This window comes from Dendrobium catenatum, unplaced genomic scaffold (assembly GCF_001605985.2).
Source record: "Dendrobium catenatum unplaced genomic scaffold, ASM160598v2 fragScaff_scaffold_819, whole genome shotgun sequence".
Lineage (NCBI taxonomy): Eukaryota > Viridiplantae > Streptophyta > Magnoliopsida > Asparagales > Orchidaceae > Dendrobium > Dendrobium catenatum.
The window spans coordinates 675,027-695,482 of record NW_021319281.1 but is presented as its reverse complement, the minus strand read 5'-3'; positions in this window follow the sequence as shown (position 1 = coordinate 695,482).

The window sequence follows — 20,456 nt, the reverse complement described above, 5'->3', positions numbered from 1 at the left end:
AGTTATTGTACAAAAATTAATATATTTTATTTGGGAAACATAACTGTCAAGTTGTTGTATTGCATCTATATCATAATAAATTACTTTGATATCCTTATATATATTGAGATGAAAGAAAATTATTTAAGTGTCAAAAATTTTTAAGAAGAATATGAAAAAAAAAACTAGCAATTTAAATTAAAATTGTATCCAATTTCAGCAAATATTTTATAAGTTTTATATATCAGAGCACTATAAATTTTTTTGATAATATACTATTATATTTTAAAATAATCTGAAAAAAATAGAATATATGATATTCCTTCATAAAAAATTTATTTTTTTAAAGAATAATAAAATATTTTTGAGTAAATTATAAAAAATAAGGATGTAAGTAGATATCATGAAAAAAATATATTTCTATATCTCTACATTATAATTTCAGTGCGAGGAAAATACAATTACATTTTTTTGAAATCAAGAATATTTTTCTACCTATTCAATTTGATAAATTTAGCTCAAAGAATATTAAATATTGAGCTAAAATAATATTAAATATCATAAAATTTACATTAATACACCCATTGTACATAGCAAAAATGTTTGAAAGTAAATTTAAAAGTTTTCAATTAAACAAAAATACATATAAGATTTTATTATTTATACAATGCATTGAATAAATATTAATGCTTGAATCATCTTTAAGGTCTAGCTTCTTGTAATCATTAATGCATGCATCATCTTCTTCCTTCTCCTCCTGTTCTTCTTTGTGACAAATTATTACGTGTTGAGGCCGGACGTAGCTTTGCGTTGGACTCCAATGAAATCGTGACATGTGGATTGGACACGTGAACATCTAATATAGATGTTGTATTTTGTTTTTCCCTTGCTAGCCTAACCGACCTAGCCTGGTCCAGAGGTGCAAATTTAATTTGAATTCGCATGAGATTTAAAGTTGAGGAACCAGTTCACTTTTCATCTTCGAATTCACTTTTCATCTTCGTCATTGGAGTCGGCTAACTTTTCATCTCCGGCATTGCAGACTGTTCATTGGCGTTCAAGCCCTATGAAAACTCATGGAGTTTATCATCATCCAACAAAGTTAGCCCCTCATTCTGGTTTATTTCATCTTCAAAGAGAGTTTTTTTTTTCTCTCAAAATAGTTTTTAGGGTTTACGTTTTTTTGTTTTTAGGGTTTAGGGTATTTATACGTCATTATTTTAAATTAGTCCATGAACCTCCGATGAACACAAAACATAAGGCACTATTAAAAAAAGTGAAAAGGTCATTCGGTTTGGTATATACGATTGGACGTTGTGGCAATGTAAAGTGGCGAGTGTAAAACTTCATGTAAAATTTTTATTGACTTTGTATTAATTGTGCAATAAATGTCTATGAGTTATTTTTATTCATTTTGTGGTTCTATTTTTAACTTATATTAATTGTGTATACTTGGTATTAATTATGTATTAACTACGTATGTATTGTATATTTAGTACGTATCAACTATGTTTCAACTATATATCGACTGTGTATGACATTATCTTCCATTTCTAAATTAGGTTTCACATATTTCAAAAGTCCATGAGTTTTTTTTTTTTTTTTTCATTTTGTGATTTTTTTAAAACTTGTATTAACTGTGTATTTTCTTGATATTAATTGTGTATTAATTATATATTTACTATGTATGTATTAATTATTTATTTACTATATATCGATTGTGTATGACATTATCTTCCATTTCTAAATTAAGTTGCACATATTACAAATGTCCATGAATTTTTTTTTTTTTCATTTTGTGATTCATTTTTAAACTTATATTAACTGTGTATTTACTTAGTATTGATTGTGTATTAATTGTATATTAACTATATATTTTTTTTATGTATTAACTGTGTATCAATAGAATATAGATATACACTCAATACAGTAAATATACAGTTAATATATAATTAATACATATTGAATAAACATTCAATAACATGATAGAATACATAAAACAACACATGTAATTACAATGAATAAAAAATCACTAAACCATCAATTATTAAAATAAATAACTCAAGTTATTATAATGAATAAAGAATGTCTGGACCATTACCTATTACAATGAACAACACACATTATTATAATGAAAGAAGAATGTCTGAAACATCAATTATTACAATAAATTATTTTAATTTAATAATTAGAATGTTATAATTAAATTTAAAATAATTAATATTCTAAAGTAATGATATTCGTCATCATTAGGGGTGTCAAAAATTGACATGACCCAAAACTTGACTTGGACCTGACCCAAAAAAATTTAGGTTCAGGTCAACTTATCTGTTAAATGGGTTGAGTCTAGGTTAAGATTTTTGACCCATATAAAATCGAGTCAGGTACGAGTTGACCTAAAAACCCAACTTCGACCTCGGTGATCGAGCCGCTAATCCGAACACCTCATCCACTAACAGAGATGCCTGGTCAGCTTGGGTTAAGCCTCTATGGTTTTGAGTTTGAACTAGTGCAGGCTACGCATGTGTAGCACCTTAATCGGGCCAGTCGACCCTACATCCCGCCTTTAACAATCCAGCCTTTGTTGATTCTCCCTCCCGCAACCAATTTAAAATGCGTCCAAATGATCCGGCCATGCCAGTAGCAGCCAACCTCACTCACCTGCAGGAGGACACCCACCAGAGGATAACGGTTCGACTCATTTGCTTACCTTTAGCCCCGTCACCGCGTTTAGCACATGCACATGTGCGGCTGTTTCATGTTTGCGAGTAGGGTCGGGTCATCCTAGTAACCTGTCGAGTCTGGTTTGGGTTGGATTTTCGAACCTGTTTGTAAAAATGGGTTAGGTTAAGGTCAACCCATTTAAATTCGGGTCAATCTGGGTTTGAACTGAACCCGACCTGCAGACCTATTTTGACACCCCTAATCATCATCTTGGAATACTCATGCCCCGTATATAAATTCCTCATTAAAGTATTCGGGTATGTTTGAGAACTTGATCTGCCTTGAAGGTGAAGACATTTATATTGTATTTCCTTTCATGGCAGGTTTCTCTGTTAAAAAAACTTAGCTCAGCAAAACATACATTGTCTTATAATATATAATGAAAAGTAATTAGAATGTAGGTTAAATAATACTCTTAGGCTTCTTTTTCATTTCTTAATGGCCCTGCAGCCTTGCATTAGATTTTCTTTTAGGCCTACACTTTAGTTGATCTTTTAATTTTTCAATGCCACCATCTATATTGCCTAGAAACTTGCCATTATTTATCTTACCATCAAAAATCAAGTTGACATTTTTAGTCATACCCTTCATTATAGCTATTATGTACTATTCTTCCTCCTCATTCCCTTATGCTCGTGCGACAATTTGATATGAAATTTTGTTCGTATTAATCCACTACCAGCTTTAGATGTCTTTCCTATACCTATGAATATGTGGCTAGTATATACATTTTTCCTTGTTATTGCTGACCACCACATTATAAGATACTTTTTAGGGATATTCACAATATCTAGCTACTTCAAAACTTTTATGCAATAAGAATATAGTAAACACATTGTCTTAAACTTTCCATAGGTGCATTGAATGTTACCCTTTTGCATCAAAATGAATAACCCTAGTGGCCGACTTATCCTTATTCCCTGTGCTCCTGATAAAAAACGTTGAAGAATCACTTGAAACATACTCTATACTCATTCCACCCACATCATTTAAAACTGCTTCCTCAAAAAATAAATAATTTTTTTCTTAAATAAAATTGAGCAGCTTGTTTTAATATTAGGCTGCTTTTGATTACAGGTACTGATGCGGACTTACCACATTTATAATCTTCATCTATTCATTTCGGCACCATGTCAATATCACCTTTTAGGCCCAGAAAATAATCAATTATTGAACTTATTGGCTTTGAAATGCCATGACACATATTATTAGTAGACTTGATATGTTGTGTGGATAGAATGACCATGCTAAAATAATCCTTATTGAAGCAGATTATACAAAAATTTTAATTTTTTATTAAAAAGCTATTTTAATAAATAGCAAGAAAGAAATCCCAAACCAAACCTAAATTTATTAGTATAATTTTTAATGTTAATACTCTTCTTATTGATTTTTGCTACAAAGTTTATGACTCTTTATGGATCTAACTCTCAAGAAATGCTTCTTTTTTTAAACAACTTCACAAGATTGTCTATAGTTTTAGGAGTATGATTGAGCTCAGGGTTTATGCTAACAATCACCTATTATTTTTTTTAACCCTTGGATTGATGGGATCTTATCTTTTTCAAAAGTTCAGTGCCCAAAATTTTCAAACCTTTCAGTGTGATCAATATACTGGATTATTTGATTTCATTGATAATCTTCAATGGTGTCTTCCTCAAAACCTTTGGGTTCATTGGAGATAGGTGCGGCTATCAGTAAAGTATGATGTGAAATTATTGTATAGAAAGCTACTTTTTGAAGTTGTTATACAAAAATCAATATATTTTATTTGGGAAGTATAACTGCCAAGTTATTGTGCTGCATCTGTATCAGAATAAATTACTTTGATATCCTTATATATATTGAGATGAAAGAAAATTATTTATGTGCCAAATTTTTTTAAGAAGAATATGATAAAAAAACTAGCAATTTAAATTAAAATCGTATCCAATTTCAGTAAATATTTTATAAGTTTTATATATCAAAGCACTATAAATTTTTTTGATAATATACTATTATATTTTAAAATAATCTGGGAAAAAATAGAATATATGATATTCCTTCATAAAAAATTATTTTTTAAAGAAAAATAAAATATTTTTTTAAAAATATTTTTGAGTAAATTATAAAAAATAAGGATGTAATTAGATATCATGAAAAAATTTATTTCACTTGCAATCATCTTGCTACGGAAGAGGAGAGCGCTCTGCTAGGGTTTCTGATCCTGTGTCGCGCCGCTTTCTTCTTTGCGCCACCTCCCTGCCGACGGAGGGATCTCGTGGATCCTCCCTCTCTAACACCGTTTCTCCACCGCTCCACTCTGGTAACCTTCCCCCGTCAAGCATGCAACATGACTCATCGCTAGTTTCATCGCAAAACCTGCTCCCCTATACTCGTATCCCAGCTGAAAACCCAAATCCTAGCAAAATTACTATCTCTGCTCTCCTGACTCCTATATAAATTATCCCTTTCGCCCATGGGGATATTGTAGATGCATATATCGAATGGAACCAAGCGCTAGTGGGATACTCCCATGGTAAGAGGCCATACTATGGTTCTTTACTAGCGGCGGTAAACAAGGTATGGAAGCTTAAAGGTAGTCTCAAAATGATTTCTCTTAGCGATGGTTTCTTTTCTGTTTAAGTTCTCTTCTGTCGAAGACTTTGATTATGTATGGAATAAAGAGCCTGGTTTATCTTGGGAAAGCCTTTCGTTCTTTAAAAGTGGTCGCCTCTGCTTAGCCCTAGAAGGGAGGAGTTCACCTCAGTCCCCATCTGGATCAAAATCCTTGATTTACCACTATGTTGTTGGACTCCTACTGGAATCTCTAAAATAGAGACCAAAATAGGAATCTCGCTTACGGTAGATGATCTTACGGCAGCTAAATCTCATTTAACTTATGCGAGGGTATGTGTGCAAGTGGATTCCACGGCCACATATCTGGATTTTGTTCCTATCCTGGTAGAAGGGAAAATTTTTAACTTGAAAATCCTTTATGAATGGAAACATGTACCTTATGAATGTTGCTCGTCTTTGATTCATTCTTTCGAATGCCCAAAAAACTCAAATGCGCAGCCGCTACCTCAGAAACACCTCATCCCCTCTCGTGGACGTGGCTCTAGTCGGAGACCCAGAAATGACCATGTTGTTCATAAAGGAATCCTTCCCACTCCGGCTGAAGCTAGCTATATACCAGAAAATTCTCTAATTACCCCCCACAAGATCCCTCACAATATTCCTAACATTCTCAACCTTAACTATCCCAATGAGGAACTATCTTCTTTAGAGTCCTCTAATCCCCCCACCCACTCTTCCCCACCTCTTAAATCTAAATCTCCTACTGTTGAGACCACGAACAATTTTTTTGCCTCACAAGACATCCCTGATCTAGAAACTGCTTCTTCCATCCAAGTTCAAATTTCGCAGACTAGGGAGCCTCAGATCAACCTAACATTTGGCAATCCCCCTCCTATGTCGGAAATTCTTCCCAGTAGCATTAATCAAACATCAATTTAAGGTCCTCCAGATAAGGTAATTCAAAAATAAGCCAGTACTAGAGGAAAAGGCTCTAAAAGGAGCAGCAATTCTAAATCCTGATGTTCATTCCACCCTTTGATGTGTGGAATATCAGGGGTTTTAATAACCCTGATAAGGTTAACGGTGTCAAGAAGCTGGTTAAAGATCATATATTGGAAATGGTCTATCTCTTGGAGAATATAATTCTCCTACACAATTTAAATGATCCATGGTTCTACTACTGTCATGAGATCTTTATTAATGAGAAAAGTTGTAATAACTTTCATCTTGCCAATCTGGGTAGGATCTTGATCAAATGGAATTCTGATAGAATCAATTTTGATCCTATTTTCTTTTCCAAACAAATGATTACTGGCAAACTAACTGTCCCTTCTCTCCAAACTGTCATTCTTTCCATTATCTATGCCTCTAACTCTCATGATAAGAGAACTATTTTATCGGAAGATATTAGAAGACTTAATCCCCTAATTGATCACCCGTGGATTGTCACTGGGGATTTCAATTGCTGTCATTTTATCTCTGAGAAGGTTGGAGGTAATCCAATTTTGGTAGCAAGGCTGGGCCAATTTAACTCCATGATTTTTGGCACTGCTCTCACAGATCTAAAGTCCACGTGTATCTTCTACTCCTGGAGCAATCAGAGATGTGACCATCCCATTAGCATTAAGCTCGATAGAACTCTCGTCAACAAAAAATGGATTTCTTCCTTTCCCAACTCTTCATACAAAGTCCTGAGTGCCTCTATTTTAGATCACTCCCCTCTCATCATTACTACTGGTGAGCATAGAAAAACTTTTCACCGTTTTATGTTCAAAAATCACTGGATCAGATATCATGAATTTTGAGACGTTCTATTTGAAGTCTTTGTTGTGCCAGGTGAGGGTAATCCTATCATTTGTTTCTATAATAAGCTCATAAGACATAAACTGCTAATTAAGGAAAGTAACTGGAACTCTTCTAATACAATTATGACCTTGATTGATTCCCTCACCAAGCAGCAGCTGGAATGTCAGTCGCTCCTTGACTTGGATCCTCTTAATAATGAGCTTTGCACCAATCTTAAAAGCATTAACACTAATTTGGTGTACTATAATTCCATCTGGACCACTTGGGTGAATCAAAGATCTAAAGTCAAATGGCTCCGGCAAGGGGAAGAAGATTTAAAAATTCTTTTCTTTAGGATACACAGGAGAAGAGCTGTCAATAGTAGTGCTATAGAGAGTGCCCTCTTTGGCTCTTCCAAAGATCGTGCTTCTAAAGTCCAGGATATCATTAAGCACTTTAAGGTTTTGCTTAATCAGCCTAGCTTTGCTACTGCGGATACTAGTAATATTTCTATAGCTTCCGGTCTTCCCCCTCATTTAGATGAACAACTAATCAAGCCTATCACCTATGATGAAGTCAAAAAAGTTATTTTGTTGGGCACTCTGACTCATCTACTGGACCAGATGGTTTCAATTTTGATTTTTATAAGAAGTGTTGGCACATTATTGGTATTGAAGTTTTTAAGGTTGTTCAATTTTTTTTTTTTTTAAAGCTACCTTCCTATAGGTGCTAAAGCCACTGCACTTATTCTGGTTTCAAAGAATGCTCATGCTAGAAGCGATTACATCTGTGCTAAATTTGACATTAGGAAGGCGTTTGATACGATTTCTAGAGAATTTCTTCTCTCTAGAATGATTCAAAAAGGTTTTTCCTAGTGTCTTCACTAACTGGATTAAGGCTTGCATTTCTAATGTTAATTACTCTATCTGCTTGATGGCTTGTTAGAAGGTTTTTTTCCTTCCTCCTTTGGCTTAAGGCAGGGCTGCCCACTCAGCTCATATCTTTTTTGCGTCATCATGGATAGTCTTTCTTGTTTGCTAGATGACCAGTCCAATATGAGAGGGTTCAAGGGTATTTCTATGGGTGAATTTCACACCTCGCATCTTCTGTATGCTAATGATCTTATTGTTTTTGGCAAAGAAAAGGAAACTAATTGTTATAGGCTTAATGATATTTTGGAAAAATTCACTAGCTGTTCTGGGCTCCATCTTAATAGTCATAAGAGCATGGTTATTTTCTCTCAGCACACGCCTAATGTCTTAGAACTTGCCCAAATTCTGAAGGTCACCAATGTTTCCAATAAATTTAACTACCTTGGCATTCCAATATCGTCTGAGAAAATCAAAATCTCTGTTTTAGCCCTCTCTTGGAAAAGATTAACAATCTCCTCACTGGTTGGAAAGTCAATTCATTATCTTTAGCTGGCAGAATGCATTATATTAAATATATGATCTCTAACATTGTGGACTCTTGGGTAAGAGCTACTATTATCCCTAAAACTATCATTAAAAGTATTGGTAAATCTTGTGCCAAATTTCTATACTTTGGTAATTCTAATGAAAAACGGCTGCACCTAATCTCTTAGGAGAGTACTTGTAAACCTTACAGTAAAGGAGGGCTTGGTTTTCCTTCCATTCTTGGCTATGAGATTTGCATATAATTGCAATATCATTAGTAGAATGTATAATAATAAAAATCCTCGTTCGGATTTCCTGTTAGCTTGCTATATCTCTCCTTGGAAAAGCAATGCTACTCACCCAACCAAATTCTAGAAAGGTATATGTGAAACTACTGTTCGGGTTAGAGAAAATTCCATTTTCTCTCCTCATAGCTTTTGCAAGGCATCTATTATCTGGGATCATTGGTGTTTGGGGGAAAAGCTGATTAATAGATTTCCTGAACTTTCTTTACTTAATATCTATAAGGATAATGACTCTATTGATAACTGGATCCACAATGGGATCTGGTGCATTCCTGTTTTTAGGGAAGATATCAGAGATTTCATTTGCAACATCCCGGTTTTGTCGGATCATACTAAATGTCTAACCTAGAATGGCAATTCAAAGGCTTTATATAGAGATTATTACATGGTTTTTTTTTAGTCTTATGACTCTATTGACTAGTCCCATCTTATTTAGCATAAGAGGCACTCTCCCATATTCTCTATATACACTTGGATGGCACTTTTAGAAAGGCTAAAAACATCATATGTTTTATCATGGAAAGGTATTACCATAGCAAATCCTATGTGCTATTTCTGCCATAATAACTTTGAGTCTATACCCCACATATTTTTTGAATGTGAATATTCTTACGAAATCATGATTCGACTAATTCCTAAAATGCAAAATTTTCTTTTAAGACCCAATGTCTCCCAGACCCTTAAATATATAGGTGGCTTACCGGGTGAAAATAAAGATAAGCTATGCAAGCTCTTACTGTTAAATGCTATCATTTATCATTTATGGTGTGAAAGGAATAATCGAAGGTTTAATTCTTCGGCTAAGTGTTTCATTACTTTGGCTTCAGTTATTGCATAGGCTGTGAGATTTAAGATCTTGAAATGGAAATAAGCGAACTTTTTGGGCACTAAGTATGTGCTAACACTACTGGCTAAAGGAATCATTTGAGCATAATTTGTTCTGCATTTTTGAAGTTTACTGAGAGAGCTGTTTGGTGGCTTTCGGTGGGGATCCGTATTGAACGGTTTTTTTTTTTCTGTCAGGCTTCGAAGGATGGTTTTTTTTTTTGCCTAAATGATGATGATAGCCTGACTTAGAATACTCTTGGATGGTCTTCGGGCAACCAGAGTGCATGTATTATATATATTTCTACTCGATTACATGAGTTCAGAGCACGTCGATGGCTTCGCGCAGTCTTCGTATTTGGATACAATGTTGTCTTTCTTCTTTTTTGTTCTCTTTTTATGTAATTTCTTTCATATTATCAGTGTTTTCTTTTCGTTGAGCATTGTATTTTGTTTTCCTTTTTTATTAATAAAATGGCATAGTCCAAAAATTCCCAAAAAAAAAAATTTTATATATCTCTACATTATAATTTCAGTGCTAGGAAAATATAATTAAAATTATTTGAAATCAAGAATCTTTTTCGACATATTAATTCAATAACTTTAGCTCAAAGAATATGAAATATTGAGCTAAAATAATATTAAGTATCATAAAATTTACATTAATACACCCATTGTACATAGCAAAAAATTTTGAAAGTAAATTTAAAAGTTTTCAATTAAACAAAAATACATATAAGATTTTATTATTTATACAATGCATTGAATAAATATTAATGCTTGCATCATCTTTAAGGCCTAGCTTCTTGCAATCATTAATGCATGCATCATCTTCTTCCTTCTCCTCCTACTCTTCTTTGCGAGAAATACTTATGTGTTAAGGCCGGACGTAGCTTTGCGTTGGACTCCAATGAAATTGTGACATGCTGATTGGACACATTAACATCTAATATAGATGTTGTATTTTGTTTTTCCCTTACTAGCCTAACCGACTAGCCTGGTCTAGAGGTGAAAATTTAATTTGAATTCGCATGAGATTTAAAGTTGAGGAACCAGTTCACTTTTCATCTTCGAATTCACTTTTCATCTTTGTCATTGCAGTCGGCTCACTTTTCATCTCCGGCATTGCAGATTGTTCATTGGCGTTCAAGCCCTATGTAAACTCATGGAGTTCATCATCATCCAACAAAGCTAGCCCCTCATTCTGGTTTATTTCATCTTCAAAGAGAGATTTTTTTTTTTTTTTTGTTAATAGTTTTTAGGGTTTATGTTTTTTGTTTTTAGGGTTTAGGGTATTTATACATCAATATTTTAAATTAGTCCATGAACCTCAGATGAACGCAAAACATAAGGCACTATTAAAAAAAAGTGAAAAAGGTCATTTGGTTCAGTATACACGATTGGACGTTGTGGTAGTGTAAACAGGCGAGTGTAAACCTTCATGTAAAATTTTTATTGACTTTGTATTAATTGTGCAATAAATGCTAATAGTTATTTTTATTCATTTTATGGTTCTTTTTTTAATTTATATTAATTGTGTGTATACTTGGTATTAATTATGTATTAACTATGTATATATTGTATATTTAGTATGTATCGACTGTGTTTCAACTTTATATCGACTGTTTATGACATTATCTTCCATTTCTAAATTAGGTTTCACATATTTCAAAAGTCCATGAATTTTTTTTTTTTTTCATTTTTTGATTGTTTTTAAAACTTGTATTAACTGTGTATTTTTTTGGTATTAATTATGTATTTACTATGTATTAATTATTTATTTACTATATATCGATTGTGTATGACATTATCTTCCATTTCTAAATTAAGTTGCACATATTTCAAATGTCCATGAGTTTTTTTTTTTTTTCTCATTTTGTGATTCTTTTTTAAACTTGTATTACTGTGTATTTACCTAGTATTGATTGTGTATTAACTATATATTAACTATATATTTTTTATGTATTAGCTGTGTATCAATAGAATATCGATATACAGTCAATACAGAGTAAATATATAATTAATATATAATTAATACATGTTGAATAAACATTCAATAACATGATAGAATAAAATAAAATAACACATGTAATTACAATGAATAAAAAATAACTGAACCATCAATTATTAAAATAAACAACTCAAGTTATTATAAAGAATAAAGAATGTCTAGACCATTAACTATTACAATGAACAACACATGTTATTATAATGAATGAAGAATATCTGAAACATCAATTATTACAGTAAATTGTTTTTAATTTAATAATTAGAATGTTATAATTAAATTTAAAATAATTAATATTCTAAAGTAATGATATCCATCATCATTAGGGGTGTCAAAAATTGACACGACCCAAAGCTTGACCCGGACCTGACCCAAAAAAATTTAGATTCGGGTCAACCTATCTGTTAAATGGGTTGAGTCTAGGTTAAGATTTTTGACCCGTATAAAATCGAGTTGGGTACGAGTTGACCTAAAAACCCAACTTCGACCTCGGTGAGACGCTAATCTGGACACCTCATCCCTTAGCAGAGATGCCTGGCCAGCTGGAGTTAAGCTCTACGGTTTTGAGTTTGAACTAGTGCAAGCTATGCATGTGTAGCACCATCAACGGGCCAGTCGACCCTACATCCCACCTTTAGCAGTCTGGCCTTCGTTGGTTCTCCCTCCCACAACCAATTTAAACTACGTCCAAACGATCCGGCCAGTAGCAGCCAGCCTCGCTCACCTGCTGGAGGACACCCACCAGAGGATCACGGTACAACTCCTGCGCTTACCTTTAGCCTCGTCGCTGCGTTTAGCACATGCACATGTGCAACTGTTTCGTGTTAACGAGTAGGGTCGGGTCAACCTCGTAACCTGTCGAGTCTGGTCTGGGTTAGATTTTCTAACATGTTTGCAAAAATGGGTCAGGTTAAGGTCGACCCATTTAAATTCAGGTCAATCTGGGTTTGAACTGAACCCGACCTACAGACCTATTTTGACACCCCTAATCATCATCTTGGAATACTCATGCCCCGTATATAAATTCCTCATTAAAGTATTCGGGTATGTTTGAGAACTTGATCTGCCTTGAAGGTGAAGACATTTATATTGTATTTCCTTTCATGGCAGGTTTCTCTGTTAAAAAAACTTAGCTCAGCAAAACATACATTGTCTTATAATATATAATGAAAAGTAATTAGAATGTAGGTTAAATAATACTCTTAGGCTTCTTTTTCATTTCTTAATGGCCCTGCAGCCTTGCATTAGATTTTCTTTTAGGCTTACACTTTAGTTGATCTTTTAATTTTTCAATGCCACCATCTATATTGCCTAGAAACTTGCCGTTATTTCTCTTTCCATCAAAATTTAAGTTGACATTTTTAGTCATACCCTTCATTACAACCATTATGTACTATTTTTCCTCCTCATTCCCTTATGCTCGTGCGACAATTAGATATGAAAATTTGTTAATATTAATCCACTACCAGCTTTAGATGTCTTTCCTGTAGCTATGAATATGTGGCAAGTATATACATTTTTCCTTGTTATTGCTGACCATCGCATTATAAGATACTTTTTAGGGATATTCACAATATATAGCTACTTCAAAAGTTTTATGCAATAAGAATATAGTAAACACATCGTCTTAAACTTTCCATAGGTGCATTGAATGTTAACCTTTTGTATCAAAATGAATAACCCAAGTGGCCGACTGATCCTTATTCTCTGTGTTCATGATAAAAAACTTTAAAGAATCACTTGAGACATACTCTATACTCATTCCACCCACATCATTTAAAACTGCTTCCTCAAAAAATAAATAATTTTTTCTTAAATAAAATTGAGCAGTTTGCTTTAATATTGGGTTATTTTTTATTACAGGTACTGATGCGGACTTACCACATTTATAATCTTCATCTATTCATTTCAACGCCATGTCAATATCACCTTTTAGGCCCAAAAAATAATCAATTATTGAACTTATTGGCTTTGAAATGCCATGACACATATTATTAGTAGATTTGACATGTTGTGTGGATAGAATGCCCATGCTAAAATAATCCTTATTGAATATAGTTGACCGCTTATTTTAATCCAATAAAGCTCCTCTAACCAACCATTGCTATGGAGGCTCCCTATTGTGATTATTTCAATTCATATTTTCTCTAACTCCTCCTTAGAGTCACACTTGCTTAAACATTTATAAAAGAGTCATTTAACTTTGTTATTGTCATTAAAGCACCCAACTTTTGATGGAACATTCTTAGAGATGTGCCATTGGCACAATCTATGACATGTACTAGGTAATGCAACTTCTATGATCTTAATCATTGTCTAGTCTTGATCAGTGAATATTATTATTAGATATTTATCACATATTATTCATATAAATATTCTAGGCAGTCACGTAAATGAATTAATTGTTTCCTCAGACAAAAAAAGGCTACCATGCGGAATGTTCTGCCAATGATTATTAACTTTAATAAATAGTGCACATACTAAATTACATTTATTATGCCTATAGCTAACATAAAAAAGTATCATATTTCTAAAACAATCATATTCTATCATACACATCCCATCAACCCAAAAAAATCAACAATCTATCAAATTCATTAATTTGGATGTCCCATGCGAACATGGGATTATTAACTTGCTGGTCTTTAAATAATTGAATTAAAGAATTAGTGTCTCCATTTTCAATCTTTGCTCTTTTCTTTTTTTTAATGTAATTGTAAGCATCTCTCTTAGAGAATCTAATATTCTTAATACCTTTACCTTCATCGGCAAGGTAAGAAAAAGCATCTACTATTCTAATTATGGCATTTATCATTATTTTAAGAGCAAATGTTTTCTCATTACTCATGTTCCTACATGATCTAAGTAGATGTTTGTCGTAAGGCCTAACCAAATCATGATTGTGGATTTACATAAATTTTTGCACTTTCCAATTTTCATCATCATCCACAATATACCTAATCATAGTTGGACAACTTGCTCTGGTCTCTGATATTTGATATTTCATTTATAAATTCAAATCAGGACCCTTATAAAATCAGCTTTGGAATAGGCCAAATCTTTACATCTTATTTTTCTAGAATTTGACTTGTAACTGTGATTTTCCTTATGAACACTAAAACCAACATTATGTGTATACCTGCAATGAATCTTAATTACCGCCTTCTCACACTTATACACACCCTAGTACAAAGTCAATATACAGCTTATAAACAAACAGTCAATACAAAGATTATATAGTCAATAAACAACTTGTATACAGTAAAAAGATAGTCAATATACAACTTGTATATAGTTAATGCATAGTCAATACATAGCTTTTACAAGGCGAGTATAAGCTATTACACATCAATACACTGTCAATACATAGCTTGTACACATTCAAATATACAACTTGTGCAAACTCAATACACAGTAAAAATATAGATAATACACATTTAATATATAACTAGTACACAATCAATACACAGCTTATACATAGTCAATATGCAGTCAGTACACAACTTGTATATAGTTAATACACAATAAGTATACAACTTATACAAGGTGTGTACAAGCTATCATTACACATCAATATGCAGTCAATACACAGCTGGTACAAAGTAAATATATAATTAATACACAACTTATATATAGTAAATACACAACTTGTACACAATTAATATATAGCTTGTACATAGTCAATACACAGCTTGTATAATATTAATACATAGTTAGTACACAACTTTTATATAGTCATCACATAACTTGTATACAATTAATACAAATTCAATACACAATTTGTATATAATTAACTAGTCAAAGCTTAGCTTGTGCACAATCAATATATATTAAAAATAATTAATACATAGCTTGTACATAGTTAGTACACAGCTTATATACACAGTGTACAAGCAGTCACAAATTAATATACATAAAAGACAGTCAATACATAGCTTATACATAGTGGCTAAAAGGTAGTAAACAATTACTACATAGTTAATAAATAGTCAATACATAATTGTGATGCCCCAGATATCAATAGTGAAAGGATTCGTCTGACATTCTGATCGAACTCCATTCCAGTTGCCTTGCTCGGGCCTGAAAATTTTAACCACATATAATGAGCTTACAAAGCCCAGCAGGTCACCAAAGCCTAAAACTGAAATCAAAGCACGGTATAAGCAAGCACACATCAATATATAGAAAAGATAGTCTATACATAATTAATACACAACTTATCTACAATCAATACATAGCTTGTACACAGTCATTATATATTCAATAAACTGTCAATAGACAATCAATACATAACTTGTATATAGTGTGTACAAGCAATCACACATTAATACATAAAAAAGATATCCTTACATAACTTATACCAAGAGAGACATAATCAATACATCTTGACTGTGTATTGAGTATCTACAAGCTTATACATAGTCAATACACAGCTTGTACTAAAGGGGAATTATACATAGTTAATATAAATTGATTGTTTATTGATTGTGTATATTGACTGCCTATAAACTTATGCATAGTGTGTTGTTACAAAAAATCCTAAAAACTTGGGAGGAATTTGTATGTTAAAACCTACATCACCTCCAACCAAAGTAACTTCTCTTTCATATCCTAATCCTATCATTACTTCAAGCTATATTTTTTTCAAGTTCAAGTCTTTCCTGGTCATTTGTATATCACCTTTCAGCCTCCGCATCCTATGAGCATATCATCTGCTCGAAGAACGTAATGTTCTCCTCCAAACCAATATTCATCTTCATCAATCATTCCTCATTTTTTCTTTCTTAGAGGTGATTAAAAGTTTTATTCAGCTCTCGCAAATTTTTCCATTAAAAAAAGCGCCAACCCTAAAATCTAAATTTGAACGATATGGTGAATGCATTTTTTAAAAAGTCGAAACTACCACCTCTGGGCCAGGTCAATCGAGCTGGCAAAAGAAAAATAAAATACGACATCTATATTAGATGTCCATGAGTCTAATCCATGCATCACGATTTCATTGGAGTCCGGGGGTAGAGCTACATTTGGACTCCACTTGTAATAATTTCTCCTTAGCACTCCATTAGTGCTTGATAATAAATAAAGTGATTGGTTGCTCATTTTCCACCACTAAACAAGCCAACGAATAGTTGGAGGTAGGTGGAGCTGTAAAGCAACAACCCGCCATTGTTAATGTGGCAGGATAGACGGAAGGAAAGACTTCCGTGGGAAAAAAATGCTTATACGATAGGCTAGCTTTTATTCAGGAAGGTAGGGAGGATTCGAATTCCACTACTTGCGTAGGGTATCACCAAAGGAGCTCAAAAGTTAAAACTTTGGTTCATCGTTCTAGGCACCGTTGTCATCCAGTCCCATTATAGTTGACAAAAGGTTGAAGGAGATGAATGTTCCTTTGGTTAACATTGTATTTGACTGAGGAAAATGGTATGAGATACTTAAAAAGGATAAGTTCTTTATGCAACAACATGGAAGGATGACATAGAATGAGCGGGATATTTCTATCATTTTTTAGGCTCAACAGCGGAACACGAGAGGCCCCAGGAGGTTTTCATAGGTCACAAAAAGCATCTCTAAATTAAAAATTTGTAGAATGAAGTTAAAAATTAGACCCCAAACGATCTTTGGGTTGTGTTTCATAAAGCAACATAAGTAAAAAAGCCATCCCAAACGAACACTTAATGTCTTTTTTTTTATCAAGTTATCAAGATTACCATTTATGATTGTTATCTTTTGCTTTTGATTGGGAAGAGACTATGTTACTAATAAGCAATCATATTCTAAGATGTTTCATAAGGTTCCCAAATCTGTAGAATTTTTCATTTAGGAGATATGAATAAAGTTTTGAATTATTCTGACTATATTTCTTATATAATTATTAGAAAATCTGTGCTTCTTGCGGTACATACCACATTTTACTTATATGCCAAGAAAGAAATAATCATATTTACAGGAATAAGATGTCTAATGACCACTGTCTAATAAAAAAAATTTATATTTTCTATTAAATACAAAAGTAAGAGATGGAAAATGAAGACTTATTCCACGACAACATATCTCATTTTATTTTTCCTTCACTATTAGCATGTTTGTTGTTGGGATTGTTGGATACTTGTGGTCTTGGCACTGATAGTTGGATGTACTTGTTTTGTTATTTTTTTTTTTTTTTTTTTTTTTTTTTTTTTTTTTTTTTTTTTTTTGAAATTTGCAAATTTGCATTGAAAATGAATCAAAAACTTGTTTTGTTATCTTAGTTCTTAATTATTTGGGCTATAAAGTTGTTGTTCAGTCTAATATTCTATCAATTGTTGTTGGTTTGGAGCTTGTAGTGGATTTCAGGAGGATCTTTTCTCCTTTGCCTTATCCCTCCTTTCTGATATCCTTCATGGTTATATGGAACTAATGCTTGACAGATACTCTGAGGAGCTCTTTATTGAATATCTAGAGGGATTTACCTTTAATTCTAAATATTTGTGAAAGCACTTTAATTTTGCCTTGGAAGAATCTACTTTTGGGGCATTTATTGCAATAACCTATTTTTACTTAGTTTGATGAGGAGGATTAACATGTTTTGCTTCATTGTTTTTTTTTTTTTTTGATCAGATACTAAACTTTCCAGCCATGTTGGATGGCAACTACCATATCATTGATTTTGGTTTTTTGGGGTGTTTTATGAGAACTTTTATTACATCCGGTGAACGTACGCTCCTCTACGTTCGGTTTTAGACCAAAACAGCGCAATACCGAGTACCGAGTACCGAGTTGTACCGAGTTTTTTAAAAAAACTCGGTATTGCGCTGTTTTGGTCTAAAACCGAACGTAGAGGAGCGTACGTTCACTGGATAAAATAAAAGTTCGTTTTATGAGCCCCATTTTTTTTCTTTTAAAAGTTTTTTTAATTAGCTATTGAAAGTAATTGAAATGTCCTTAAATTTCTTTTATTTTTCTACCACTTATTAGTTTTTTTTTTTATGTGGAAGTTGTACACATCCTATTATTATGTTATTAATGAAAGTGTTGGGTGTAACCCTCAAAATCCTGAAAAAAACAAACATTATCACTTGCTTGCCAGCTGCGGCTATAATAAAAACCTGCTAAGGGTCTGGCCAACTTGATCGCTTCTTGGTTTTAAGAAACTCTATAACAAAATTTTCAAAGCTCTCATCTAATAAATCAAGATGAGCTATGTACCTTCTTTGTCTTTCTCGAGCTGCTCGAGCTTACTTGATCAATAAACAGCTTTGTTCCTAAATGGTATGACTGGCATCGTCTTCTTCCCTGCTCTTCCATGTCGGACCAACCAGTTATTGTTGGATGCATTTTTAAAATTGGATTAGCTCAAATACTCACACCATCTTTTTATTTGTTTATTAAAATTTGTCATATATTTGTAATTTTATAACTTCAAATTTATTGGGAAATATTAGTTTTTATGTGGAATTTGATTGTGTTGATTAATCGGGTTGTGTGTTGTCTTAGACCTTGATTCAGTCTGTTGAACTCATTGGGGGTTTGGAGGAGGTACTCCTCCTGTACAACCGTACAATATTGTGGTGCTACAACGCTATATAATTTGCTTGGAGATAGACAGAAAGCGGAGTATTGTGGTGCTCCAATCCTTGACGCTGCAGTGCTGTCAGGCAGACATGAGACTGAAAGTTGAGAGCTGCAGTGCTCTAAATATAGCGTTGCGGCACTGCGAGATGAGCTGACAATTTTCTTTCTCATTGTTCATTGAGGTTTGTCCCTTGGTGATTTTTCTATGTTTTGCTTTATGTGTTCTAGTTAATGAACAATGCAAGGGTGATGAGATAAAAGAAGATAGAGAGAGAGAGAGAGAGAGATTTGTACAATTTCTAATAAATTTTCATAGTGAATTTCTTGATGTGGTGTAGCTCCGTGATTTTTTTCCGGTCTCAAAATTTTTCACGTTAAATCTTGTTGTTTTTTCTTTTCGCTGCTTTTTTTCTTTCTTATTTGTGTTCGCTAAGTGTTTTACTTCCCCCACAGACATTTATAGTATACCAAGTAGGCTTTAACATGGGAAACTAGGGGGGGGGGGTATGTCATGGGAGAGGGATGTTATGACTAGTTTTTGTTATTCATCTATGAGAAAAATTGAATTAGACAACTGATCAAGAACCAAATTAAAAAAATAGGCTTGTCACTATTTAATGATAACTTTCAAGACAAGTGAGAGGGATGTTATGAATATTTTTTGTTATTTATGATTAAAATAAATTGAAATAGATGACTGATCGATAACCTATTTTAACAAATAAGGGCTGTCGATCAGCTGTCAATATTTAATAAGAATTTTCAAGATGAGAATATGATATAACAAAACTAAAAAACAAATTAGATTGATAAAAGAAAGAGTAAAAATTATGAAAGGAGCTGAAGTGAGGGTCCACTAGATTAGGTTGAGATCCTAGAAAGAAGGCAATTGCTATCTAATGATTGGTAGAAAGAAAATTTTGAGGTGAAAATTCCGTGCATGGATCTATATATATGTGCATGTATGAGGATGTGGTTCTTATTGGTGCTAATGCTTTGGCTCCCATCTAAGATCTTCCTAATGATATAGATGAGTATGGCGATTCTGAATTAATACAGAATTCTAATGATTCTTTAGAAGACTCATACATAGTATAGATGGCCATACTTAATGCTTCTATTCAAAATCACTATATGAAAGTCAGCAGTTTGCGACGGATTTGCAGCGGACTTTACGGCGAATTATTCCTGCCGCAAATAACTTTACAATAGCACTTTTTAGATCAAATTATTTTGTGTAGGGGTGTCAAATCGGGTCAGGTTCGGGTTGAACCCGGAACTGACCGACACTATTCGGGTCAACCCGAACCCGACCTATTT